At 37.4% G+C, this 27,080-nt stretch overlaps 2 long non-coding RNA genes across 3 annotated transcripts; both read left to right on the top strand.

Annotated features, from left to right (window-relative positions):
* Positions 1-19,820: 19,820 nt before the first annotated feature.
* On the top strand, positions 19,821-25,034 carry LOC147875012 (uncharacterized). Of its 2 annotated transcripts, XR_015538050.1 has the most exons (5): positions 19,821-20,113; positions 20,198-20,252; positions 20,334-20,410; positions 24,668-24,717; positions 24,802-25,034. It is a non-coding gene; the product is annotated as an uncharacterized LOC147875012 (long non-coding RNA). The 2 variants fall into 2 exon arrangements; XR_015538049.1 differs by lacking the exons at positions 24,668-24,717; positions 24,802-25,034 and adding an exon at positions 21,598-21,667 and having other exon boundaries at positions 19,836-20,113.
* Positions 25,035-26,075: 1,041 nt separating this feature from the next.
* Positions 26,076-26,534, top strand: LOC147875011 (uncharacterized). Its single transcript, XR_015538051.1, has 3 exons — positions 26,076-26,236; positions 26,327-26,381; positions 26,463-26,534. It is a non-coding gene; the product is annotated as an uncharacterized LOC147875011 (long non-coding RNA).
* Positions 26,535-27,080: the final 546 nt, after the last annotated feature.

Genomic DNA, 27,080 nt, shown 5'->3' with positions numbered 1-27,080 from the left:
TTTTGTTTTTGTTTTTCAGGATTTCCAACAGCGCCGAAACGCTGGGTCCCAGATACATCATCTTAATAGGTGAGCTTTTACTTCAAATTATTATTATGAAAACTGCAATTATGTTGTTGTTGTTGTTAATTCGACCTTGTTTATTTTTTTCAGGATTTCCAACAGAGCCAAAACGCGGGGTCGCAGATACATCATCTTATCTTAATAGGTGAGATCTCACTTCAATTTATTATTATGAATACTGCAATTATGTTGTTGTTGTTAAGTGGATCTGATTTATCTTTTTCAGGGATTTTCAAGAACCTGAATACGACCATTGCCACAGCCGTACCTAGGGGAAGAGTTAATTGGTGTCATTTGAATTGGTGAGTTTTCTTGATTCCTTGTCATCTTTTCTATTTTTGTGCGTCTAAGCCCTTTGATGCATATGTGCTAACGGCACGTAGGTTTATAGCTTCCTTCAGTTTTTTCACATTTGTCAGTTAGTACGTTAAATTTTTTTGAAGATTAGAATGCTATTGCGTGTAGGCCTCGATTTTCGCCTTGATGCGTTGCTTTACGGAATGTCGTAATCAGAGTCGGAGTAAATTGAAAGTCTTTTATTATGTAAATGAATGGGAAGTCAATGACGTGGGTTCCCAGCACGGAAACGTTGATGAGTAATACAATGGCAGTGCGGTAACGGTCTGAAATAATTTAATAAAATGAAGGGAATTTAAGAAATATATTTTACACGCTTACAATCGGCAGTTCGTTGGTCCGCGATTGACTGCGGGTCTTTAATGCAATTGATGTGTACAGTCATCTCTGCTGTTATGCGATAGTTGCATTCATTTGAGAAGCCAGTTGAAAATCGCGTGGTAAAAATAACCTCGGTTCCTCCGCAGAGATTAAATTAGTCCTTTGATAGTTTAAAGGGCCTGGAATGAAATTGCATATGAGCAAACTCGCATATGCAAAAGTTTCCATTTCACGAATGTTTTTTCCGATTCATCGATGTCATTGGAGCAAATTCGCGTTAACGAGACATACGTAATTGTAGAGAGGACTGTATTTATAATTTTCATTCGAAATGAGCGATGTAAGAATTACGATTTAGTATAAGAATCGGTACGAGAAACATTGTAAAATGTTGTGAATAATAGTAAAATATATTTTTTTCACTTTTTGACTTTTTGGTTTCAAAATTGGCGTTGTTCTGAATCAGCGCAAATCGAGGTCCACCTGTGTGTTAACAGTAACTTGCGTCTTAGTTTTTCAGGACTTGGATAAACCTGACCAGCACTTTTCTTGAGTTTTGGGCATCTCTCGAATTCAGTTGACGCATACTTGCTGGTAGTAGGAAAACTTTGTATCTTGTTTTAGGTCTTTACTACTGGTATGAATTGTCTACTTTTCCTTGTCGAACGACAAGGCCTTGTTGTCTAGGTGGTAGCAGTACTTAACTCTATACCTTTGCTTTAGTCTTTCCTTATTTGGCAGATTGTGCTTGAAATTATTATTAAAGCTACAATGATGTTGGCTGGAGCACATTAATATTTTGTTTTTGTTTTTCAGCATTTCCAACACCGCCGAAACGCTGGGTCCCAGATACATCATCTTAATAGGTGATCTTTTACTTCAAATTATTATTATGAAAACTGCAATTATGTTGTTGTTGTTAATTTGACCTCGGTTATTTTTTTCAGGATTTCCAAAACAGCCAAAACGCGGGGTCGCAGATACATCATCTTATCTTAATAGGTGAGATCTCACTTCAATTCATTATTATGAAAACTGCAATTATGTTGTTGTTGTTAAGTGGACCTCCTTTATCTTTTTCAGGGATTTTCAAGAACCTGAATACGACCATTGCCACAGCCGTACCTAGGGGGCAGAGTTAATTGGTGTCATTTGAATTGGTGAGTTTTCTTGATTCCTTGTCATCTCTTCTATTTTGGTGCGTCTAAGCCCTTTGATGCATATGTGCTAACGGCACGTAGGTTTATAGCTTCCTTCAGTTTCTTCACATTTGTCAGTTAGTACGTTAAATTTTTATGAAGATTAGAATGCTATTGCGTGTAGGCCTCGATTTTCGCCTTGATGCGTTGCTTTACGGAATGTCGTAATCAGAGTCGGAGTAAATTGAAAGTCTTTTATTATGTAAATGAATGGGAAGTCAATGACGTGGGTTCCCAGCACGGAAACGTTGATGAGTAATACAATGGCATTGCTGTAACGGTCTGAAATAATTTAATAAAATGAAGGGAATTTAAGAAATATATTTTACACGCTTACAATCGGCAGTTCGTTGGTCCGCGATTGACTGCGGGTCTTTAATGCAATTGATGTGTACAGTCATCTCTGCTGTTATGCGATAGTTGCATTCATTTGAGAAGCCGGCCAGTTGAAAATCGCGTGGTAAAAATAACCTCGGTTCCTCCGCAGAGATTAAATTAGTCCTTTGATAGTTTAAAGGGCCTGGAATGAAATTGCATATGAGCAAACTCGCATATGCAAAAGTTTCCATTTCACGAATGTTTTTTCCGATTCATCGATGTCATTGGAGCAAATTCGCGTTAACGAGACATACGTAATTGTAGAGAGGACTGTATTTATAATTTTCATTCGAAATGAGCGATGTAAGAATTACGATTTAGTATAAGAATCGGTACGAGAAACATTGTAAAATGTTGTAAATAATAGTAAAATATATTTTTTTCACTTTTTGACTTTTTGGTTTCAAAATTGGCGTTGTTCTGAATCCGCGCAAATCGAGGTCCACCTGTGTGTTAACAGTAACTTGGTCTTAGTTTTTCAGGACTTGGATAAACCTGACCAGCACTTTTCTTGAGTTTTGGGCATCTCTCGATTTCAGTTGACGCATACTTGCTGGTAGTAGGAAAACTTTGTATCTTGTTGTAGGTCTTTACTACTGGTATGAATTGTCTACTTTTGCTTGTCGAACGACAAGGCCCTGTTGTGTAGGTGGTAGCAGTACTTAACTCTATACCTTTGCTTTAGTCTTTCCTTATTTGGCAGATTGTGCTTGAAATTATTATTAAAGCTACAATGATGTTGGCTGGAGCACATTAATATTTTGTTTTTGTTTTTCAGGATTTCCAACACCGCCGAAACGCTGGGTCGCAGTTACATCATCTTAATAGGTGAGCTTTTACTTCAAATTATTATTATGAAAACTGCAATTATGTTGTTGTTGTTGTTAATTCGACCTCGTTTATTTTTTTCAGGATTTCCAACACAGCCAAAACGCGGGGTCGCAGATACATCATCCTATCTTAATAGGTGAGATCTCACTTCAATTTATTATTATGAATACTGCAATTATGTTGTTGTTGTTAAGTGGATCTCATTTATCTTTTTCAGGGATTTTCAAGAACCTGAATACGACCATTGCCACAGCCGTACCTAGGGGGCAGAGTTAATTGGTGTCATTTGAATTGGTGAGTTTTCTTGATTCCTTGTCATCTCTTCTATTTTTGTGCGTCTAAGCTTTTTGATGCATATGTGCTAACGGCACGTAGGTTTATAGCTTCCTTCATTTTTTTCACATTTGTCAGTTAGTACGTTAAATTTTTATGAAGATTAGAATGCTATTGCGTGTAGGCCTCGATTTTCGCCTTGATGCGTTGCTTTACGGAATGTCGTAATCAGAGTCGGAGTAAATTGAAAGTCTTTTATTATGTAAATGAATGGGAAGTCAATGACGTGGGTTCCCAGCACGGAAACGTTGATGAGTAATACAATGGCATTGCGGTAACGGTCTGAAATAATTTAATAAAATGAAGGGAATTTAAGAAATATATTTTACACGCTTACAATCGGCAGTTCGTTGGTCCGCGATTGACTGCGGGTCTTTAATGCAATTGATGTGTACAGTCATCTCTGCTGTTATGCGATAGTTGCATTCATTTGAGAAGCCGGCCAGTTGAAAATCGCGTGGTAAAAATAACCTCGGTTCCTCCGCAGAGATTAAATTAGTCCTTTGATAGTTTAAAGGGCCTGGAATGAAATTGCATATGAGCAAACTCGCATATGCAAAAGTTTCCATTTCACGAATGTTTTTTCCGATTCATCGATGTCATTGGAGCAAATTCGCGTTAACGAGACATACGTAATTGTAGAGAGGACTGTATTTATAATTTTCATTCGAAATGAGCGATGTAAGAATTACAATTTAGTATAAGAATCGGTACGAGAAACATTGTAAAATGTTGTAAATCATAGTAAAATATATTTTTTTCACTTTTTGACTTTTTGGTTTCAAAATTGGCGTTGTTCTGAATCCGCACAAATCGAGGTCCACCTGTGTGTTAACAGTAACTTGCGTCTTAGTTTTTCAGGACTTGGATAAACCTGACCAGCACTTTTCTTGAGTTTTGGGCATCTCTCGATTTCAGTTGACGCATACTTGCTGGTAGTAGGAAAACTTTGTATCTTGTTGTAGGTCTTTACTACTGGTATGAATTGTCTACTTTTGCTTGTCGAACGACAAGGCCCTGTTGTGTAGGTGGTAGCAGTACTTAACTCTATACCTTTGCTTTAGTCTTTCCTTATTTGGCAGATTGTGCTTGAAATTATTATTAAAGCTACAATGATGTTGGCTGGAGCACATTAATATTTTGTTTTTGTTTTTCAGGATTTCAAACAGCGCCGAAACGCTGGGTCGCACATACATCATCTTAATAGGTGAGGTTTTACTTCAAATTATTATTATGAAAACTGCAATTATGTTGTTGTTGTTGTTAATTCGACCTCGTTTATTTTTTTCAGGATTTCCAACAGAGCCAAAACGCGGGGTCGCAGATACATCATCTTATCTTAATAGGTGAGATCTCACTTCAATTTATTATTATGAATACTGCAATTATGTTGTTGTTGTTAAGTGGATCTCATTTATCTTTTTCAGGGATTTTCAAGAACCTGAATACGACCATTGCCACAGCCGTACCTAGGGGGCAGAGTTAATTGGTGTCATTTGAATTGGTGTCATTTGAATTGGTGAGTTTTCTTGATTCCTTGTCATCTTTTCTATTTTCGTGCGTCTAAGCCCTTTGATGCATATGTGCTAACGGCACGTAGGTTTATAGCTTCCTTCAGTTTTTTCACATTTGTCAGTTAGTACGTTAAATTTTTATGAAGATTAGAATGCTATTGCGTGTAGGCCTCGATTTTCGCCTTGATGCGTTGCTTTACGGAATGTCGTAATCAGAGTCGGAGTAAATTGAAACTCTTTTATTATGTAAATGAATGGGAAGTCAATGACGTGGGTTCCCAGCACGGAAACGTTGATGAGTAATACAATGGCATTGCGGTAGCGGTCTGAAATAATTTAATAAAATGAAGGGAATTTAAGAAATATATTTTACACGCTTACAATCGGCAGTTCGTTGGTCCGCGATTGACTGCGGGTCTTTAATGCAATTGATGTGTACAGTCATCTCTGCTGTTATGCGATAGTTGCATTCATTTGAGAAGCCGGCCAGTTGAAAATCGCGTGGTAAAAATAACCTCGGTTCCTCCGCAGAGATTAAATTAGTCCTTTGATAGTTTAAAGGGCCTGGAATGAAATTGCATATGAGCAAACTCGCATATGCAAAAGTTTCCATTTCACGAATGTTTTTTCCGATTCATCGATGTCATTGGAGCAAATTCGCGTTAACGAGACATACGTAATTGTAGAGAGGACTGTATTTATAATTTTCATTCGAAATGAGCGATGTAAGAATTACGATTTAGTATAAGAATCGGTACGAGAAACATTGTAAAATGTTGTGAATAATAGTAAAATATATTTTTTTCACTTTTTGACTTTTTGGTTTCAAAACTGGCGTTGTTCTGAATCCGCGCAAATCGAGGTCCACCTGTGTGTTAACAGTAACTTGCGTCTTAGTTTTTCAGGACTTGGATAAACCTGACCAGCAGTTTTCTTGAGTTTTGGGCATCTCTCGATTTCAGTTGATGCATACTTGCTGGTAGTAGGAAAACTTTGTATCTTGTTGTAGGTCTTTACTACTGGTATGAATTGTCTACTTTTGCTTGTCGAACGACAAGGCCCTGTTGTGTAGGTGGTAGCAGTACTTAACTCTATACCTTTGCTTTAGTCTTTCCTTATTTGGCAGATTGTGCTTGAAATTATTATTAAAGCTACAATGATGTTGGCTGGAGCACATTAATATTTTGTTTTTGTTTTTCAGGATTTCCAACAGCGCCGAAACGCTGGGTCGCAGATACATCATCTTAATAGGTGAGCTTTTACTTCAAATTATTATTATGAAAACTGCAATTATGTTGTTGTTGTTGTTAATTCGACCTTGTTTATTTTTTTCAGGATTTCCAACAGAGCCAAAACGCGGGGTCGCAGATACATCATCTTATCTTAATAGGTGAGATCTCACTTCAATTTATTATTATGAATACTGCAATTATGTTGTTGTTGTTAAGTGGATCTGATTTATCTTTTTCAGGGATTTTCAAGAACCTGAATACGACCATTGCCACAGCCGTACCTAGGGGGCAGAGTTAATTGGTGTCATTTGAATTGGTGAGTTTTCTTGATTCCTTGTCATCTCTTCTATTTTTGTGCGTCTAAGCCCTTTGATGCATATGTGCTAACGGCACGTAGGTTTATAGCTTCCTTCAGTTTTTTCACATTTGTCAGTTAGTACGTTAAATTTTTATGAAGATTAGAATGCTATTGCGTGTAGGCCTCAATTTTCGCCTTGATGCGTTGCTTTACGGAATGTCGTAATCAGAGTCGGAGTAAATTGAAACTATTTTATTATGTAAATGAATGGGAAGTCAATGACGTGGGTTCCCAGCACGGAAACGTTGATGAGTAATACAATGGCATTGCGGTAACGGTCTGAAATAATTTAATAAAATGAAGGGAATTTAAGAAATATATTTTACACGCTTACAATCGGCAGTTCGTTGGTCCGCGATCGACTGCGGGTCTTTAATGCAATTGATGTGTACAGTCATCTCTGCTGTTATGCGATAGTTGCATTCATTTGAGAAGCCGGCCAGTTGAAAATCGCGTGGTAAAAATAACCCCGGTTCCTCCGCAGAGATTAAATTAGTCCTTTGATAGTTTAAAGGGCCTGGAATGAAATTGCATATGAGCAAACTCGCATATGCAAAAGTTTCCATTTCACGAATGTTTTTTCCGATTCATCGATGTCATTGGAGCAAATTCGCGTTAACGAGACATACGTAATTGTAGAGAGGACTGTATTTATAATTTTCATTCGAAATGAGCGATGTAAGAATTACGATTTAGTATAAGAATCGGTACGAGAAACATTGTAAAATGTTGTGAATAATAGTAAAATATATTTTTTTCACTTTTTGACTTTTTGGTTTCAAAATTGGCGTTGTTCTGAATCCGCGCAAATCGAGGTCCACCTGTGTGTTAACAGTAACTTGCGTCTTAGTTTTTCAGGACTTGGATAAACCTGACCAGCACTTTTCTTGAGTTTTGGGCATCTCTCGATTTCAGTTGACGCATACTTGCTGGTAGTAGGAAAACTTTGTATCTTGTTGTAGGTCTTTACTACTGGTATGAATTGTCTACTTTTGCTTGTCGAACGACAAGGCCCTGTTGTGTAGGTGGTAGCAGTACTTAACTCTATACCTTTGCTTTAGTCTTTCCTTATTTGGCAGATTGTGCTTGAAATTATTATTAAAGCTACAATGATGTTGGCTGGAGCACATTAATATTTTGTTTTTGTTTTTCAGGATTTCCAACAGCGCCGAAACGCTGGGTCGCAGATACATCATCTTAATAGGTGAGCTTTTACTTCAAATTATTATTATGAAAACTGCAATTATGTTGTTGTTGTTGTTAATTCGACCTTGTTTATTTTTTTCAGGATTTCCAACAGAGCCAAAACGCGGGGTCGCAGATACATCATCTTATCTTAATAGGTGAGATCTCACTTCAATTTATTATTATGAATACTGCAATTATGTTGTTGTTGTTAAGTGGATCTGATTTATCTTTTTCAGGGATTTTCAAGAACCTGAATACGACCATTGCCACAGCCGTACCTAGGGGGCAGAGTTAATTGGTGTCATTTGAATTGGTGAGTTTTCTTGATTCCTTGTCATCTCTTCTATTTTTGTGCGTCTAAGCCCTTTGATGCATATGTGCTAACGGCACGTAGGTTTATAGCTTCCTTCAGTTTTTTCACATTTGTCAGTTAGTACGTTAAATTTTTATGAAGATTAGAATGCTATTGCGTGTAGGCCTCAATTTTCGCCTTGATGCGTTGCTTTACGGAATGTCGTAATCAGAGTCGGAGTAAATTGAAACTATTTTATTATGTAAATGAATGGGAAGTCAATGACGTGGGTTCCCAGCACGGAAACGTTGATGAGTAATACAATGGCATTGCGGTAACGGTCTGAAATAATTTAATAAAATGAAGGGAATTTAAGAAATATATTTTACACGCTTACAATCGGCAGTTCGTTGGTCCGCGATCGACTGCGGGTCTTTAATGCAATTGATGTGTACAGTCATCTCTGCTGTTATGCGATAGTTGCATTCATTTGAGAAGCCGGCCAGTTGAAAATCGCGTGGTAAAAATAACCCCGGTTCCTCCGCAGAGATTAAATTAGTCCTTTGATAGTTTAAAGGGCCTGGAATGAAATTGCATATGAGCAAACTCGCATATGCAAAAGTTTCCATTTCACGAATGTTTTTTCCGATTCATCGATGTCATTGGAGCAAATTCGCGTTAACGAGACATACGTAATTGTAGAGAGGACTGTATTTATAATTTTCATTCGAAATGAGCGATGTAAGAATTACGATTTAGTATAAGAATCGGTACGAGAAACATTGTAAAATGTTGTGAATAATAGTAAAATATATTTTTTTCACTTTTTGACTTTTTGGTTTCAAAATTGGCGTTGTTCTGAATCCGCGCAAATCGAGGTCCACCTGTGTGTTAACAGTAACTTGCGTCTTAGTTTTTCAGGACTTGGATAAACCTGACCAGCACTTTTCTTGAGTTTTGGGCATCTCTCGATTTCAGTTGACGCATACTTGCTGGTAGTAGGAAAACTTTGTATCTTGTTGTAGGTCTTTACTACTGGTATGAATTGTCTACTTTTGCTTGTCGAACGACAAGGCCCTGTTGTGTAGGTGGTAGCAGTACTTAACTCTATACCTTTGCTTTAGTCTTTCCTTATTTGGCAGATTGTGCTTGAAATTATTATTAAAGCTACAATGATGTTGGCTGGAGCACATTAATATTTTGTTTTTGTTTTTCAGGATTTCCAACAGCGCCGAAACGCTGGGTCGCAGATACATCATCTTAATAGGTGAGCTTTTACTTCAAATTATTATTATGAAAACTGCAATTATGTTGTTGTTGTTAATTCGACCTCGTTTATTTTTTTCAGGATTTCCAACAGAGCCAAAACGCGGGGTCGCAGATACATCATCTTATCTTAATAGGTGAGATCTCACTTCAATTTATTATTATGAATACTGCAATTATGTTGTTGTTGTTAAGTGGATCTGATTTATCTTTTTCAGGGATTTTCAAGAACCTGAATACGACCATTGCCACAGCCGTACCTAGGGGGCAGAGTTAATTGGTGTCATTTGAATTGGTGAGTTTTCTTGATTCCTTGTCATCTCTTCTATTTTTGTGCGTCTAAGCCCTTTGATGCATATGTGCTAACGGCACGTAGGTTTATAGCTTCCTTCAGTTTTTTCACATTTGTCAGTTAGTACATTAAATTTTTATGAAGATTAGAATGCTATTGCGTGTAGGCCTCGATTTTCGCCTTGATGCGTTGCTTTACGGAATGTCGTAATCAGAGTCGGAGTAAATTGAAACTCTTTTATTATGTAAATGAATGGGAAGTCAATGACGTGGGTTCCCAGCACGGAAACGTTGATGAGTAATACAATGGCATTGCGGTAACGGTCTGAAATAATTTAATAAAATGAAGGGAATTTAAGAAATATATTTTACACGCTTACAATCGGCAGTTCGTTGGTCCGCGATCGACTGCGGGTCTTTAATGCAATTGATGTGTACAGTCATCTCTGCTGTTATGCGATAGTTGCATTCATTTGAGAAGCCGGCCATTTGAAAATCGCGTGGTAAAAATAACCCTGGTTCCTCCGCAGAGATTAAATTAGTCCTTTGATAGTTTAAAGGGCCTGGAATGAAATTGCATATGAGCAAACTCGCATATGCAAAAGTTTCCATTTCACGAATGTTTTTTCCGATTCATCGATGTCATTGGAGCAAATTCGCGTTAACGAGACATACGTAATTGTAGAGAGGACTGTATTTATAATTTTCATTCGAAATGAGCGATGTAAGAATTACGATTTAGTATAAGAATCGGTACGAGAAACATTGTAAAATGTTGTGAATAATAGTAAAATATATTTTTTTCACTTTTTGACTTTTTGGTTTCAAAATTGGCGTTGTTCTGAATCCGCGCAAATCGAGGTCCACCTGTGTGTTAACAGTAACTTGCGTCTTAGTTTTTCAGGACTTGGATAAACCTGACCAGCACTTTTCTTGAGTTTTGGGCATCTCTCGATTTCAGTTGACGCATACTTGCTGGTAGTAGGAAAACTTTGTATCTTGTTGTAGGTCTTTACTACTGGTATGAATTGTCTACTTTTGCTTGTCGAACGACAAGGCCCTGTTGTGTAGGTGGTAGCAGTACTTAACTCTATACCTTTGCTTTAGTCTTTCCTTATTTGGCAGATTGTGCTTGAAATTATTATTAAAGCTACAATGATGTTGGCTGGAGCACATTAATATTTTGTTTTTGTTTTTCAGGATTTCCAACACCGCCAAAACGCTGGGTCGCAGATACATCATCTTAATAGGTGAGCTTTTACTTCAAGTTATTATTATGAAAACTGCAATTATGTTGTTGTTGTTGTTAATTCGACCTCGTTAATTTTTTTCAGGATTTCCAACACAGCCAAAACGCGGGGTCGCAGATACATCATCTTATCTTAATAGGTGAGATCTCACTTCAATTTATTATTATGAATACTGCAATTATGTTGTTGTTGTTAAGTGGATCTCATTTATCTTTTTCAGGGATTTTCAAGAACCTGAATACGACCATTGCCACAGCCGTACCTAGGGGGCAGAGTTAATTGGTGTCATTTGAATTGGTGAGTTTTCTTGATTCCTTGTCATCTCTTCTATTTTCGTGCGTCTAAGCCCATTGATGCATATGTGCTAACGGCACGTATGTTTATAGCTTCCTTCAGTTTTTTCACATTTGTCAGTTAGTACGTTAAATTTTTATGAAGATTAGAATGCTATTGCGTGTAGGCCTCGATTTTCGCCTTGATGCGTTGCTTTACGGAATGTCGTAATCAGAGTCGGAGTAAATTGAAAGTCTTTTATTATGTAAATGAATGGGAAGTCAATGACGTGGGTTCCCAGCACGGAAACGTTGATGAGTAATACAATGGCATTGCTGTAACGGTCTGAAATAATTTAATAAAATGAAGGGAATTTAAGAAATATATTTTACACGCTTACAATCGGCAGTTCGTTGGTCCGCGATTGACTGCGGGTCTTTAATGCAATTGATGTGTACAGTCATCTCTGCTGTTATGCGATAGTTGCATTCATTTGAGAAGCCGGCCAGTTGAAAATCGCGTGGTAAAAATAACCTCGGTTCCTCCGCAGAGATTAAATTAGTCCTTTGATAGTTTAAAGGGCCTGGAATGAAATTGCTTATGAGCAAAGTCGCATATGCAAAAGTTTCCATTTCACGAATGTTTTTTCCGATTCATCGATGTCATTGGAGCAAATTCGCGTTAACGAGACATACGTAATTGTAGAGAGGACTGTATTTATAATTTTCATTCGAAATGAGCGATGTAAGAATTACGATTTAGTATAAGAATCGGTACGAGAAACATTGTAAAATGTTGTAAATAATAGTAAAATATATTTTTTTGACTTTTTGGTTTCAAAATTGGCGTTGTTCTGAATCCGCGCAAATCGAGGTCCACCTGTGTGTTAACAGTAACTTGCGTCTTAGTTTTTCAGGACTTGGATAAACCTGACCAGCACTTTTCTTGAGTTTTGGGCATCTCTCGATTTCAGTTGACGCATACTTGCTGGTAGTAGGAAAACTTTGTATCTTGTTGTAGGTCTTTACTACTGGTATGAATTGTCTACTTTTGCTTGTCGAACGACAAGGCCCTGTTGTGTAGGTGGTAGCAGTACTTAACTCTATACCTTTGCTTTAGTCTTTCCTTATTTGGCAGATTGTGCTTGAAATTATTATTAAAGCTACAATGATGTTGGCTGGAGCACATTAATATTTTGTTTTTGTTTTTCAGGATTTCCAACACCGCCAAAACGCTGGGTCGCAGATACATCATCTTAATAGGTGAGCTTTTACTTCAAGTTATTATTATGAAAACTGCAATTATGTTGTTGTTGTTGTTAATTCGACCTCGTTAATTTTTTTCAGGATTTCCAACACAGCCAAAACGCGGGGTCGCAGATACATCATCTTATCTTAATAGGTGAGATCTCACTTCAATTTATTATTATGAATACTGCAATTATGTTGTTGTTGTTAAGTGGATCTCATTATCTTTTTCAGGGATTTTCAAGAACCTGAATACGACCATTGCCACAGCCGTACCTAGGGGGCAGAGTTAATTGGTGTCATTTGAATTGGTGAGTTTTCTTGATTCCTTGTCATCTCTTCTATTTTCGTGCGTCTAAGCCCTTTGATGCATATGTGCTAACGGCACGTAGGTTTATAGCTTCCTTCAGTTTTTTCACATTTGTCAGTTAGTACGTTAAATTTTTATGAAGATTAGAATGCTATTGCGTGTAGGCCTCGATTTTCGCCTTGATGCGTTGCTTTACGGAATGTCGTAATCAGAGTCGGAGTAAATTGAAACTCTTTTATTATGTAAATGAATGGGAAGTCAATGACGTGGGTTCCCAGCACGGAAACGTTGATGAGTAATACAATGGCATTGCTGTAACGGTCTGAAATAATTTAATAAAATGAAGGGAATTTAAGAAATATATTTTACACGCTTACAATCGGCAGTTCGTTGGTCCGCGATTGACTGCGGGTCTTTAATGCAATTGATGTGTACAGTCATCTCTGCTGTTATGCGATAGTTGCATTCATTTGAGAAGCCGGCCAGTTGAAAATCGCGTGGTAAAAATAACCTCGGTTCCTCCGCAGAGATTAAATTAGTCCTTTGATAGTTTAAAGGGCCTGGAATGAAATTGCTTATGAGCAAAGTCGCATATGCAAAAGTTTCCATTTCACGAATGTTTTTTCCGATTCATCGATGTCATTGGAGCAAATTCGCGTTAACGAGACATACGTAATTGTAGAGAGGACTGTATTTATAATTTTCATTCGAAATGAGCGATGTAAGAATTACGATTTAGTATAAGAATCGGTACGAGAAACATTGTAAAATGTTGTAAATAATAGTAAAATATATTTTTTTGACTTTTTGGTTTCAAAATTGGCGTTGTTCTGAATCCGCGCAAATCGAGGTCCACCTGTGTGTTAACAGTAACTTGCGTCTTAGTTTTTCAGGACTTGGATAAACCTGACCAGCAGTTTTCTTGAGTTTTGGGCATCTCTCGATTTCACTTGACGCATACTTGCTGGTAGTAGGAAAACTTTGTATCTTGTTTTAGGTCTTTACTACTGGTATGAATTGTCTACTTTTGCTTGTCGAACGACAAGGCCCTGTTGTGTAGGTGGTAGCAGTACTTAACTCTATACCTTTGATTTAGTCTTTCCTTATTTGGCAGATTGTGCTTGAAATTATTATTAAAGCTACAATGATGTTGGCTGGAGCACATTAATATTTTGTTTTTGTTTTTCAGGATTTCCAACACCGCCGAAACGCTGGGTCGCAGATACATCATCTTAATAGGTGTGCTTTTACTTCAAATTATTATTATGAAAACTGCAATTATGTTGTTGTTGTTGTTAATTCGACCTCGTTTATTTTTTTCAGGATTTCCAACACAGCCAAAACGCGGGGTCGCAGATACATCATCCTATCTTAATAGGTGAGATCTCACTTCAATTTATTATTATGAATACTGCAATTATGTTGTTGTTGTTAAGTGGATCTCATTTATCTTTTTCAGGGATTTTCAAGAACCTGAATACGACCATTGCCACAGCCGTACCTAGGGGGCAGAGTTAATTGGTGTCATTTGAATTGGTGAGTTTTCTTGATTCCTTGTCATCTCTTCTATTTTTGTGCGTCTAAGCCCTTTGATGCATATGTGCTAACGGCACGTAGGTTTATAGCTTCCTTCAGTTTTTTCACATTTGTCAGTTAGTACGTTAAATTTTTATGAAGATTAGAATGCTATTGCGTGTAGGCCTCGATTTTCGCCTTGATGCGTTGCTTTACGGAATGTCGTAATCAGAGTCGGAGTAAATTGAAACTCTTTTATTATGTAAATGAATGGGAAGTCAATGACGTGGGTTCCCAGCACGGAAACGTTGATGAGTAATACAATGGCATTGCGGTAACGGTCTGAAATAATTTAATAAAATGAAGGGAATTTAAGAAATATATTTTACACGCTTACAATCGGCAGTTCGTTGGTCCGCGATTGACTGCGGGTCTTTAATGCAATTGATGTGTACAGTCATCTCTGCTGTTATGCGATAGTTGCATTCATTTGAGAAGCCGGCCAGTTGAAAATCGCGTGGTAAAAATAACCTCGGTTCCTCCGCAGAGATTAAATTAGTCCTTTGATAGTTTAAAGGGCCTGGAATGAAATTGCATATGAGCAAACTCGCATATGCAAAAGTTTCCATTTCACGAATGTTTTTTCCGATTCATCGATGTCATTGGAGCAAATTCGCGTTAACGGGACATACGTAATTGTAGAGAGGACTGTATTTATAATTTTCATTCGAAATGAGCGATGTAAGAATTACGATTTAGTATAAGAATCGGTACGAGAAACATTGTAAAATGTTGTAAATAATAGTAAAATATATTTTTTTGACTTTTTGGTTTCAAAATTGGCGTTGTTCTGAATCTGCGCAAATCGAGGTCCACCTGTGTGTTAACAGTAACTTGCGTCTTAGTTTTTCAGGACTTGGATAAACCTGACCAGCACTTTTCTTGAGTTTTGGGCATCTCTCGATTTCAGTTGACGCATACTTTCTGGTAGTAGGAAAACTTTGTATCTTGTTGTAGGTCTTTACTACTGGTATGAATTGTCTACTTTTGCTTGTCGAACGACAAGGCCCTGTTGTGTAGGTGGTAGCATTACTTAACTCTATACCTTTGCTTTAGTCTTTCCTTATTTGGCAGATTGTGCTTGAAATTATTATTAAAGCTACAATGATGTTGGCTGGAGCACATTAATATTTTGTTTTTGTTTTTCAGGATTTCCAACAGCGCCGAAACGCTGGGTCCCAGATACATCATCTTAATAGGTGAGCTTTTACTTCAAATTATTATTATGAAAACTGCAATTATGTTATTGTTGTTGTTAATTCGACCTCATTTATTTTTTTCAGGATTTCCAACAGAGCCAAAACGCGGGGTCGCAGATACATCATCTTATCTTAATAGGTGAGATCTCACTTCAATTTATTATTATGAATACTGCAATTATGTTGTTGTTGTTAAGTGGATCTCATTTATCTTTTTCAGGGATTTTCAAGAACCTGAATACGACCATTGCCACAGCCGTACCTAGGGGGCAGAGTTAATTGGTGTCATTTGAATTGGTGAGTTTTCTTGATTCCTTGTCATCTTTTCTATTTTCGTGCGTCTAAGCCCTTTGATGCATATGTGCTAACGGCACGTAGGTTTATAGCTTCCTTCAGTTTTTTCACATTTGTCAGTTAGTACGTTAAATTTTTATGAAGATTAGAATGCTATTGCGTGTAGGCCTCGATTTTCGCCTTGATGCGTTGCTTTACGGAATGTCGTAATCAGAGTCGGAGTAAATTGAAAGTCTTTTATTATGTAAATGAATGGGAAGTCAATGACGTGGGTTCCCAGCACGGAAACGTTGATGAGTAATACAATGGCATTGCGGTAACGGTCTGAAATAATTTAATAAAATGAAGGGAATTTAAGAAATATATTTTACACGCTTACAATCGGCAGTTCGTTGGTCCGCGATTGACTGCGGGTCTTTAATGCAATTGATGTGTACAGTCATCTCTGCTGTTATGCGATAGTTGCATTCATTTGAGAAGCCGGCCAGTTGAAAATCGCGTGGTAAAAATAACCTCGGTTCCTCCGCAGAGATTAAATTAGTCCTTTGATAGTTTAAAGGGCCTGGAATGAAATTGCATATGAGCAAACTCGCATATGCAAAAGTTTCCATTTCACGAATGTTTTTTCCGATTCATCGATGTCATTGGAGCAAATTCGCGTTAACGAGACATACGTAATTGTAGAGAGGACTGTATTTATAATTTTCATTCGAAATGAGCGATGTAAGAATTACGATTTAGTATAAGAATCGGTACGAGAAACATTGTAAAATGTTGTAAATAATAGTAAAATATATTTTTTTGACTTTTTGGTTTCAAAATTGGCGTTGTTCTGAATCCGCGCAAATCGAGGTCCACCTGTGTGTTAACAGTAACTTGCGTCTTAGTTTTTCAGGACTTGGATAAACCTGACCAGCACTTTTCCTGAGTTTTGGGCATCTCTCGATTTCAGTTGACGCATACTTGCTGGTAGTAGGAAAACTTTGTATCTTGTTGTAGTTCTTTACTACTGGTATGAATTGTCTACTTTTGCTTGTCGAACGACAAGGCCCTGTTGTGTAGGTGGTAGCATTACTTAACTCTATACCTTTGCTTTAGTCTTTCCTTATTTGGCAGATTGTGCTTGAAATTATTATTAAAGCTACAATGATGTTAGCTGGAGCACATTAATATTTTGTTTTTGTTTTTCAGGATTTCCAACAGCGCCGAAACGCTGGGTCCCAGATACATGATCTTAATAGGTGAGCTTTTACTTCAAATTATTATTATGAAAACTGCAATTATGTTGTTGTTGTTGTTAATTCGACCTCGTTTATTTTTTTCAGGATTTCCAACACAGCCAAAACGCGGGGTCGCAGATACATCATCTTATCTTAATAGGTGAGATCTCACTTCAGTTTATTATTATGAATACTGCAATTATGTTGTTGTTGTTAAGTGGATCTCATTTATCTTTTTCAGGGATTTTCAAGAACCTGAATACGACCATTGCCACAGCCGTACCTAGGGGGCAGAGTTAATTGGTGTCATTTGAATTGGTGTCATTTGAATTGGTGAGTTTTCTTGATTCCTTGTCATCTTTTCTATTTTGGTGCGTCTAAGCCCTTTGATGCATATGTGCTAACGGCACGTAGGTTTATAGCTTCCTTCAGTTTTTTCACATTTGTCAGTTAGTACGTTAAATTTTTATGAAGATTAGAATGCTATTGCGTGTAGGCCTCGATTTTCGCCTTGATGCGTTGCTTTACGGAATGTCGTAATCAGAGTCGGAGTAAATTGAAAGTCTTTTATTATGTAAATGAATGGGAAGTCAATGACGTGGGTTCCCAGCACGGAAACGTTGATGAGTAATACAATGGCATTGCGGTAACGGTCTGAAATAATTTAATAAAATGAAGGGAATTTAAGAAATATATTTTACACGCTTACAATCGGCAGTTCGTTGGTCCGCGATTGACTGCGGGTCTTTAATGCAATTGATGTGTACAGTCATCTCTGCTGTTATGCGATAGTTGCATTCATTTGAGAAGCCGGCCAGTTGAAAATCGCGTGGTAAAAATAACCTCGGTTCCTCCGCAGAGATTAAATTAGTCCTTTGATAGTTTAAAGGGCCTGGAATGAAATTGCATATGAGCAAACTCGCATATGCAAAAGTTTCCATTTCACGAATGTTTTTTCCGATTCATCGATGTCATTGGAGCAAATTCGCGTTAACGAGACATACGTAATTGTAGAGAGGACTGTATTTATAATTTTCATTCGAAATGAGCGATGTAAGAATTACGATTTAGTATAAGAATCGGTACGAGAAACATTGTAAAATGTTGTGAATAATAGTAAAATATATTTTTTTCACTTTTTGACTTTTTGGTTTCAAAACTGGCGTTGTTCTGAATCCGCGCAAATCGAGGTCCACCTGTGTGTTAACAGTAACTTGCGTCTTAGTTTTTCAGGACTTGGATAAACCTGACCAGCAGTTTTCTTGAGTTTTGGGCATCTCTCGATTTCAGTTGACGCATACTTGCTGGTAGTAGGAAAACTTTGTATCTTGTTGTAGGTCTTTACTACTGGTATGAATTGTCTACTTTTGCTTGTCGAACGACAAGGCCCTGTTGTGTAGGTGGTAGCAGTACTTAACTCTATACCTTTGCTTTAGTCTTTCCTTATTTGGCAGATTGTGCTTGAAATTATTATTAAAGCTACAATGATGTTGGCTGGAGCACATTAATATTTTGTTTTTGTTTTTCAGGATTTCCAACAGCGCCGAAACGCTGGGTCGCAGATACATCATCTTAATAGGTGAGCTTTTACTTCAAATTATTATTATGAAAACTGCAATTATGTTGTTGTTGTTGTTAATTCGACCTCGTTTATTTTTTTCAGGATTTCCAACAGAGCCAAAACGCGGGGTCGCAGATACATCATCTTATCTTAATAGGTGAGATCTCACTTAAATTTATTATTATGAATACTGCAATTATGTTGTTGTTGTTAAGTGGATCTCATTTATCTTTTTCAGGGATTTTCAAGAACCTGAATACGACCATTGCCACAGCCGTACCTAGGGGGCAGAGTTAATTGGTGTCATTTGAATTGGTGAGTTTTCTTGATTCCTTGTCATCTTTTCTATTTTGGTGCGTCTAAGCCCTTTGATGCATATGTGCTAACGGCACGTAGGTTTATAGCTTCCTTCAGTTTTTTCACATTTGTCAGTTAGTACGTTAAATTTTTATGAAGACTGGAATGCTATTGCGTGTAGGCCTCGATTTTCGCCTTGATGCGTTGCTTTACGGAATGTCGTAATCAGAGTCGGAGTAAATTGAAACACTTTTATTATGTAAATGAATGGGAAGTCAATGACGTGGGTTCCCAGTACGGAAACGTTGATGAGTAATACAATGGCATTGCGGTAACGGTCTGAAATAATTTAATAAAATGAAGGGAATTTAAGAAATATATTTTACACGCTTACAATCGGCAGTTCGTTGGTCCGCGATGGACTGCGGGTGTTTAATGCAATTGATGTGTACAGTCATCTCTGCTGTTATGCGATAGTTGCATTCATTTGAGAAGCCGGCCAGTTGAAAATCGCGTGGTAAAAATAACCTCGGTTCCTCCGCAGAGATTAAATTAGTCCTTTGATAGTTTAAAGGGCCTGGAATGAAATTGCATATGAGCAAACTCGCATATGCAAAAGTTTCCATTTCACGAATGTTTTTTCCGATTCATCGATGTCATTGGAGCAAATTCGCGTTAACGAGACATACGTAATTGTAGAGAGGACTGTATTTATAATTTTCATTCGAAATGAGCGATGTAAGAATTACGATTTAGTATAAGAATCGGTACGAGAAACATTGTAAAATGTTGTGAATAATAGTAAAATATATTTTTTTGACTTTTTGACTTTTTGGTTTCAAAATTGGCGTTGTTCTGAATCCGCGCAAATCGAGGTCCACCTGTGTGTTAACAGTAACTTGCGTCTTAGTTTTTCAGGACTTGGATAAACCTGACCAGCACTTTTCTTGAGTTTTGGGCATCTCTCGATTTCAGTTGACGCATACTTGCTGGTAGTAGGAAAACTTTGTATCTTGTTGTAGGTCTTTACTACTGGTATGAATTGTCTACTTTTGCTTGTCGAACGACAAGGCCCTGTTGTGTAGGTGGTAGCAGTACTTAACTCTATACCTTTGCTTTAGTCTTTCCTTATTTGGCAGATTGTGCTTGAAATTATTATTAAAGCTACAATGATGTTGGCTGGAGCACATTAATATTTTGTTTTTGTTTTTCAGGATTTCCAACAGCGCCGAAACGCTGGGTCGCAGATACATCATCTTAATAGGTGAGCTTTTACTTCAAATTATTATTATGAAAACTGCAATTATGTTGTTGTTGTTGTTAATTCGACCTCGTGTATTTTTTTCAGGATTTCCAACAGAGCCAAAACGCGGGGTCGCAGATACATCATCTTATCTTAATAGGTGAGATCTCACTTCAATTTATTATTATGAATACTGCAATTATGTTGTTGTTGTTAAGTGGATCTCATTTATCTTTTTCAGGGATTTTCAACAACCTGAATACGACCATTGCCACAGCCGTACCTAGGGGGCAGAGTTAATTGGTGTCATTTGAATTGGTGAGTTTTCTTGATTCCTTGTCATCTTTTCTATTTTGGTGCGTCTAAGCCCTTTGATGCATATGTGCTAACGGCACGTAGGTTTATAGCTTCCTTCAGTTTTTTCACATTTGTCAGTTAGTACGTTAAATTTTTATGAAGATTAGAATGCTATTGCGTGTAGGCCTCGATTTTCGCCTTGATGCGTTGCTTTACAGAATGTCGTAATCAGAGTCGGAGTAAATTGAAACTCTTTAATATGTAAATGAATGGGAAGTCAATGACGTGGGTTCCCAGCACGGAAACGTTGATGAGTAATACAATGGCATTGCGGTAACGGTCTGAAATAATTTAATAAAATGAAGGGAATTTAAGAAATATATTTTACACGCTTACAATCGGCAGTTCGTTGGTCCGCGATGGACTGCGGGTCTTTAATGCAATTGATGTGTACAGTCATCTCTGCTGTTATGCGATAGTTGCATTCATTTGAGAAGCCGGCCAGTTGAAAATCGCGTGGTAAAAATAACCGCGGTTCCTCCGCAGAGATTAAATTAGTCCTTTGATAGTTTAAAGGGCCTGGAATGAAATTGCATATGAGCAAACTCGCATATGCAAAAGTTTCCATTTCACGAATGTTTTTTCCGATTCATCGATGTCATTGGAGCAAATTCGCGTTAACGAGACATACGTAATTGTAGAGAGGACTGTATTTATAATTTTCATTCGAAATGAGCGATGTAAGAATTACGATTTAGTATAAGAATCGGTACGAGAAACATTGTAAAATGTTGTAAATAATAGTAAAATATATTTTTTTGACTTTTTGGTTTCAAAATTGGCGTTGTTCTGAATCCGCGCAAATCGAGGTCCACCTGTGTGTTAACAGTAACTTGCGTCTTAGTTTTTCAGGACTTGGATAAACCTGACCAGCACTTTTCTTGAGTTTTGGGCATCTCTCGATTTCACTTGACGCATACTTGCTGGTAGTAGGAAAACTTTGTATCTTGTTTTAGGTCTTTACTACTGGTATGAATTGTCTACTTTTGCTTGTCGAACGACAAGGCCCTGTTGTGTAGGTGGTAGCAGTACTTAACTCTATACCTTTGATTTAGTCTTTCCTTATTTGGCAGATTGTGCTTGAAATTATTATTAAAGCTACAATGATGTTGGCTGGAGCACATTAATATTTTGTTTTTGTTTTTCAGGATTTCCAACACCGCCGAAACGCTGGGTCGCAGATACATCATCTTAATAGGTGAGCTTTTACTTCAAATTATTATTATGAAAACTGCAATTATGTTGTTGTTGTTGTTAATTCGACCTCGTTTATTTTTTTCAGGATTTCCAACACAGCCAAAACGCGGGGTCGCAGATACATCATCCTATCTTAATAGGTGAGATCTCACTTCAATTTATTATTATGAATACTGCAATTATGTTGTTGTTGTTAAGTGGATCTCATTTATCTTTTTCAGGGATTTTCAAGAACCTGAATACGACCATTGCCACAGCCGTACCTAGGGGGCATAGTTAATTGGTGTCATTTGAATTGGTGAGTTTTCTTGATTCCTTGTCATCTTTTCTATTTTCGTGCGTCTAAGCCCTTTGATGCATATGTGCTAACGGCACGTAGGTTTATAGCTTCCTTCAGTTTTTTCACATTTGTCAGTTAGTACGTTAAATTTTTATGAAGATTAGAATGCTATTGCGTGTAGGCCTCGATTTTCGCCTTGATGCGTTGGTTTACGGAATGTCGTAATCAGAGTCGGAGTAAATTGAAACTCTTTTATTATGTAAATGAATGGGAAGTCAATGACGTGGGTTCCCAGCACGGAAACGTTGATGAGTAATACAATGGCATTGCGGTAACGGTCTGAAATAATTTAATAAAATGAAGGGAATTTAAGAAATATATTTTACACGCTTACAATCGGCAGTTCGTTGGTCCGCGATTGACTGCGGGTCTTTAATGCAATTGATGTGTACAGTCATCTCTGCTGTTATGCGATAGTTGCATTCATTTGAGAAGCCGGCCAGTTGAAAATCGCGTGGTAAAAATAACCTCGGTTCCTCCGCAGAGATTAAATTAGTCCTTTGATAGTTTAAAGGGCCTGGAATGAAATTGCATATGAGCAAACTCGCATATGCAAAAGTTTCCATTTCACGAATGTTTTTTCCGATTCATCGATGTCATTGGAGCAAATTCGCGTTAACGAGACATACGTAATTGTAGAGAGGACTGTATTTATAATTTTCATTCGAAATGAGCGATGTAAGAATTACGATTTAGTATAAGAATCGGTACGAGAAACATTGTAAAATGTTGTAAATAATAGTAAAATATATTTTTTTGACTTTTTGGTTTCAAAATTGGCGTTGTTCTGAATCCGCGCAAATCGAGGTCCACCTGTGTGTTAACAGTAAGTTGCGTCTTAGTTTTTCCGGACTTGGATAAACCTGACCAGCACTTTTCCTGAGTTTTGGGCATCTCTCGATTTTAGTTGACGCATACTTGCTGGTAGTAGGAAAACTTTGTATCTTGTTGTAGGTCTTTACTACTGGTATGAATTGTCTACTTTTGCTTGTCGAACGACAAGGCCCTGTTGTGTAGGTGGTAGCATTACTTAACTCTATACCTTTGCTTTAGTCTTTCCTTATTTGGCAGATTGTGCTTGAAATTATTATTAAAGCTACAATGATGTTGGCTGGAGCACATTAATATTTTGTTTTTGTTTTTCAGGAATTCCAACAGCGCCGAAACGCTGGGTCCCAGATACATCGTCTTAATAGGTGAGCTTTTACTTCAAATTATTAATATGAAAACTGCAATTATGTTGTTGTTGTTGTTAATTCGACCTCGTTTATTTTTTTCAGGATTTCCAACAGAGCCAAAACGCGGGGTCGCAGATACATCATCTTATCTTAATAGGTGAGATCTCACTTCAATTTATTATTATGAATACTGCAATTATGTTGTTGTTGTTAAGTGGATCTCATTTATCTTTTTCAGGGATTTTCAAGAACCTGAATACGACCATTGCCACAGCCGTACCTAGGGGGCAGAGTTAATTGGTGTCATTTGAATTGGTGAGTTTTCTTGATTCCTTGTCATCTCTTCTATTTTCGTGCGTCTAAGCCCTTTGATGCATATGTGCTAATGGCACGTAGGTTTATAGCTTCCTTCAGTTTTTTCACATTTGTCAGTTAGTACGTTAAATTTTTATGAAGATTAGAATGCTATTGCGTGTAGGCCTCGATTTTCGCCTTGATGCGTTGCTTTACGGAATGTCGTAATCAGAGTCGGAGTAAATTGAAACTCTTTTATTATGTAAATGAATGGGAAGTCAATGTCGTGGGTTCCCAGCACGGAAACGTTGATGAGTAATACAATGGCATTGCGGTAACGGTCTGAAATAATTTAATAAAATGAAGGGAATTTAAGAAATATATTTTACACGCTTACAATCGGCAGTTCGTTGGTCCGCGATTGACTGCGGGTCTTTAATGCAATTGATGTGTACAGTCATCTCTGCTGTTATGCGATAGTTGCATTCATTTGAGAAGCCGGCCAGTTGAAAATCGCGTGGTAAAAATAACCTCGGTTCCTCCGCAGAGATTAAATTAGTCCTTTGATAGTTTAAAGGGCCTGGAATGAAATTGCATATGAGCAAACTCGCATATGCAAAAGTTTCCATTTCACGAATGTTTTTTCCGATTCATCGATGTCATTGGAGCAAATTCGCGTTAACGAGACATACGTAATTGTAGAGAGGACTGTATTTATAATTTTCATTCGAAATGAGCGATGTAAGAATTACGATTTAGTATAAGAATCGGTACGAGAAACATTGTAAAATGTTGTAAATAATAGTAAAATATATTTTTTTGACTTTTTGGTTTCAAAATTGGCGTTGTTCTGAATCCGCGCAAATCGAGGTCCACCTGTGTGTTAACAGTAACTTGCGTCTTAGTTTTTCAGGACTTGGATAAACCTGACCAGCAATTTTCTTGAGTTTTGGGCATCTCTCGATTTCAGTTGATGCATACTTGCTGGTAGTAGGAAAACTTTGTATCTTGTTTTAGGTCTATACTACTGGTATGAATTGTCTACTTTTGCTTGTCGAACGACAAGGCCATGTTGTGTAGGTGGTAGCAGTACTTAACTCTATACCTTTGCTTTAGTCTTTCCTTATTTGGCAGATTGTGCTTGAAATTATTATTAAAGCTACAATGATGTTGGCTGGAGCACATTAATATTTTGTTTTTGTTTTTCAGGATTTCGAACACCGCCGAAACGCTGGGTCGCAGATACATCATCTTAATAGGTGAGCTTTTACTTCAAATTATTATTATGAAAACTGCAATTATGTTGTTGGTGTTGTTAATTTGACCTCGTTTATTTTTTTCAGGATTTCCAACACAGCCAAAACGCGGGGTCGCAGATACATCATCTTATCTTAATAGGTGAGATCTCACTTCAATTTATTATTATGAATACTGCAATTATGTTGTTGTTGTTAAGTGGATCTCATTTATCTTTTTCAGGGATTTTCAAGAACCTGAATACGACCATTGCCACAGCCGTACCTAGGGGGCAGAGTTAATTGGTGTCATTTGAATTGGTGAGTTTTCTTGATTCCTTGTCATCTCTTCTATTTTTGTGCGTCTAAGCCCTTTGATGCATATGTGCTAATGGCACGTAGGTTTATAGCTTCCTTCAGTTTTTTCACATTTGTCAGTTAGTACGTTAAATTTTTATGAAGATTAGAATGCTATTGCGTGTAGGCCTCGATTTTCGCCTTGATGCGTTGCTTTACGGAATGTCGTAATCAGAGTCGGAGTAAATTGAAGCTCTTTTATTATGTAAATGAATGGGAAGTCAATGACGTGGGTTCCCAGCACGGAAACGTTGATGAGTAATACAATGGCATTGCGGTAACAGTCTGAAATAATTTAATAAAATGAAGGGAATTTAAGAAATATATTTTACACGCTTACAATCGGCAGTTCGTTGGTCCGCGATGGACTGCGGGTCTTTAATGCAATTGATGTGTACAGTCATCTCTGCTGTTATGCGATAGTTGCATTCATTTGAGAAGCCGGCCAGTTGAAAATCGCGTGGTAAAAATAACCTCGGTTCCTCCGCAGAGATTAAATTAGTCCTTTGATAGTTTAAAGGGCCTGGAATGAAATTGCATATGCAAAAGTTTCCATTTCACGAATGTTTTTTCCGATTCATCGATGTCATTGGAGCAAATTCGCGTTAACGAGACATACGTAATTGTAGAGAGGACTGTATTTATAATTTTCATTCGAAATGAGCGATGTAAGAATTACGATTTAGTATAAGAATCGGTACGAGAAACATTGTAAAATGTTGTAAATAATAGTAAAATATATTTTTTTGACTTTTTGGTTTCAAAATTGGCGTTGTTCTGAATCCGCGCAAATCGAGGTCCACCTGTGTGTTAACAGTAACTTGCGTCTTAGTTTTTCAGGACTTGGATAAACCTGACCAGCACTTTTCTTGAGTTTTGGGCATCTCTCGATTTCACTTGACGCATACTTGCTGGTAGTAGGAAAACTTTGTATCTTGTTGTAGGTCTTTACTACTGGTATGAATTGTCTACTTTTGCTTGTCGAACGACAAGGCCCTGTTATGTAGGTGGTAGCAGTACTTAACTCTATACCTTTGCTTTAGTCTTTCCTTATTTGGCAGATTGTGCTTGAAATTATTATTAAAGCTACAATGATGTTGGCTGGAGCACAGTAATATTTTGTTTTTGTTTTTCAGGATTTCCAACAGCGCCGAAACGCTGGGTCGCAGATACATCATCTTAATAGGTGAGCTTTTACTTCAAATTATTATTATGAAAACTGCAATTATGTTGTTGTTGTTGTTGTTGTTAATTCGACCTCGTTTATTTTTTTCAGGATTTCCAACAGAGCCAAAACGCGGGGTCGCAGATACATCATCTTATCTTAATAGGTGAGATCTCACTTCAATTTATTATTATGAATAATGCAATTATGTTGTTGTTGTTAAGTGGATCTCATTTATCTTTTTCAGGGATTTTCAAGAACCTGAATACGACCATTGCCACAGCCGTACCTAGGGGGCAGAGTTAATTGGTGTCATTTGAATTGGTGAGTTTTCTTGATTCCTTGTCATCTTTTCTATTTTGGTGCGTCTAAGCCCTTTGATGCATATGTGCTAACGGCACGTAGGTTTATAGCTTCCTTCAGTTTTTTCACATTTGTCAGTTAGTACGTTAAATTTTTATCAAGATTAGAATGCTATTGCGTGTAGGCCTCGATTTTCGCCTTGATGCGTTGCTTTACGGAATGTCGTAATCAGAGTCGGAGTAAATTGAAACTCTTTTACTATGTAAATGAATGGGAAGTCAATGACGTGGGTTCCCAGCACGGAAACGTTGATGAGTAATACAATGGCATTGCGGTAACGGTCTGAAATAATTTAATAAAATGAAGGGAATTTAAGAAATATATTTTACACGCTTACAATCGGCAGTTCGTTGGTCCGCGATTGACTGCGGGTCTTTAATGCAATTGATGTGTACAGTCATCTCTGCTGTTATGCGATAGTTGCATTCATTTGAGATGCCGGCCAGTTGAAAATCGCGTGGTAAAATTAATCTCGGTACCTCCGCAGAGATTAAATTAGTCC

This window comes from Zootermopsis nevadensis, unplaced genomic scaffold (assembly GCF_977971745.1).
Source record: "Zootermopsis nevadensis isolate Lab colony 2312 unplaced genomic scaffold, Znev_1.0 Znev_ptg000003l, whole genome shotgun sequence".
Taxonomy (NCBI): domain Eukaryota; kingdom Metazoa; phylum Arthropoda; class Insecta; order Blattodea; family Termopsidae; genus Zootermopsis; species Zootermopsis nevadensis.
The sequence above is the reverse complement of the archived record's forward strand: the minus strand, read 5'-3'. Positions and strand labels throughout refer to the sequence as shown.